General features: G+C 40.4%; 1 protein-coding gene across 1 annotated transcript in view; it reads right to left on the reverse strand.

Annotated features, from left to right (window-relative positions):
* LOC135094692 (uncharacterized) overlaps positions 1-2,500 on the reverse strand; it is a 199,737-nt gene that overhangs the window by 183,778 nt on the left and 13,459 nt on the right. The window lies entirely within an intron of this gene.

Raw genomic sequence — 2,500 nt, forward strand, 5'->3', positions numbered from 1 at the left:
AAAGGGACTTGGATTAGATTAGAGGGGGGATAGGATGAGAAGGAAAAGGTATATGAAGGTGGGAGTGGAGGGAAGGACGGAGGGAGAGAGTGAGAGAGAGAGGGGAAGAAGATAGAGGAAGGAGAATGTGAGATTACTAAAATAAGAAATAATGAGACGAAATTAGAGGAAAAATGGAAGAATAAGAACAAGAACAAACAGGAAGGGAAATAACAACAACAACTACTACTACTACTACTACCATCACCACCACCATCACCACTATTACGATAATAATAAAAAAAAAACTTTATCCTCTATATTTTATCCTCCCTCCTTTCCTCCTTCCTTTCTCTCTCCCTCTTCCCTTCCCTTCTCCAATTCCTCCTTTCCAAACCCCCTTCCTCATCTTCATTCATTCCTCTCTCCCCTCCTCCTCCCCTCCTCCTCCCTCCTCCTCTCCTTCATTAAGGTGTGAAAGGCGCCATTCACACAGGTGTCTCCCTAATAAGGAAAGACACACCTGTTCTTGCTAATGGCTAGGAGACATGCGAGCAGCCAATCAGCGGGCAGGAAAGTGGTGACGTAACCGGAGATCTAAATGGTGATTGGTGGGTTGGGTTTCATTCTGTTTCCTGATTGGGTGGTATTGTTTGGAGTTTTATCTTTTGTTTTTGTTGTTGTTGTTTTGTTGTTTTGTTTGGTTTGGTTTTTCTTGCTATTGTTTATTTTTTTTCTTATTATCTTTTGTTGTTTTATATTTTTCGTTATCTTCTCACACTTCTATCTTCTCTCCTTCCATTTATCCATCCCTCCTTTCCTTCTTCTCTCTCCTTCACTTCTCTAACCTAACCTAACCTAACCTAACCTAACCTAACTTAACCTAACCTAACCTAATCCTAACCAAACCTAACCTAACCTAACCTAACCTAACCTAACCAAACCTAACCAAACCTAACCTAACCTAACTTGACCTAACCTAACCTAACCAAACCTAACCTAACCTAACTTAACCTAACCTAACCTAACCTAACCAAACCTAACCTAACCTAACTTGACCTAACCTAACCTAACCTAATCCTAACCTAACCTAACCTAACCTAACCTAACCTAACCTAACCAAACCTAACCTAACCCTAACCTAACCTAACCTAACCTAACCAAACCTAACCTAACCTAACTTGACCTAACCTAACCTAACCTAACCTAACCTAATTTGACCTAACCTAACCTAACCTAACCTAACCTAACCCAACCTAACCTAACCTAACCCAACCTAACCTAACTTAACCTAACCTGACCTGCACCCTCCAGAATCCACACTCCCTCACCACCCCCTTTATCACCTACACCTCCCCCCTGCCTATCTTATCACATCATCATTTCCTACCAAAAAAAAAACAGTCAGCTTCCGCCACTAAGACAGTTCTCGCCTTCCCAATATTGTGATGGAGATGAAGTGTCCTCCTCCTCCTCCTCCTCTTCCTCTTCCTCCTCCTTCTCCTCCTCCTCCTCCTCCTCTTCTTCTTTTCCTTTTCTCTCTTCTTCCCTTTTCTCCTTTTTTTATTTCTCTTCTTTTCCCTTTTCCTCCTCCTTATTCTTCCTTTTTCTTTCATTTTTTTCTCTACTTTTCTCCGTCTTCTTCTTCTTCTTCTATGCATCACTGTTATCTCATTCCCCTTATTCTCTTCACCCCAAGTCACTCTTCTCGTCACTTCTCAAAACCCTTCACTCCTTCACCCAAACAAAAAAAATAAACAAACAAATAAAATAAACAAATAAATTTAAAAAAAGCGGAAAAAAACACCTCTAATTTTCAACTTACCAAAATTCATCGACTTATTTTTTTTTCTACATTATTTTTCTTTTTTTTTTGGGGTCACGTTTACAAGGGCGACGAGTTCATGAATAAATAAATAAACAAATAAACAAATAGGTAAAGAAAAAAGTCTAGCTGCATTTTTCGCCACAATTAAAACCTGTAATCTCTTCTACAGGTAAATTAAGGTGGTGATGGTAGTAGTAGTAGTAGTAGTAGTAGTAGTAGTAGTAGTAGTAGTAGTAGTAGTAGTAGTAGTAGTAGAAGTAGAAGTATGATGATAAGCATAAAGAGAGAGAGAGAGAGAGAGAGAGAGAGAGAGAGAGAGAGAGAGAGAGAGAGAGAGAGAGAGAGAGAGAGAGAGAGAGTTTCCAAATTGCATGCTAATTTTAGATAACAAGGCTATAAAAACAGAGAGAGAGAGAGAGAGAGAGAGAGAGAGAGAGAGAGAGAGAGAGAGAGAGAGAGAGAGAGAGAGAACACGAAATCAGAAATAGAAAACATAAACTGAGAGAAATCGCGAGACAAAAGTAGAGAGAGAGAGAGAGAGAGAGAGAGAGAGAGAGAGAGAGAGAGAGAGAGAGAGAGAGAGAGAGAGAGAGCGAGCGTCCAGTCTGAACACGCCCACACACGCCCACATCACAAGGCAGGAGTAACTGTCCAAATTAAGAGATGGAAAGGGGGAGATATGCAAATAGGAAG

This window comes from Scylla paramamosain, chromosome 46 (genome assembly GCF_035594125.1).
Source record: "Scylla paramamosain isolate STU-SP2022 chromosome 46, ASM3559412v1, whole genome shotgun sequence".
Lineage (NCBI taxonomy): Eukaryota > Metazoa > Arthropoda > Malacostraca > Decapoda > Portunidae > Scylla > Scylla paramamosain.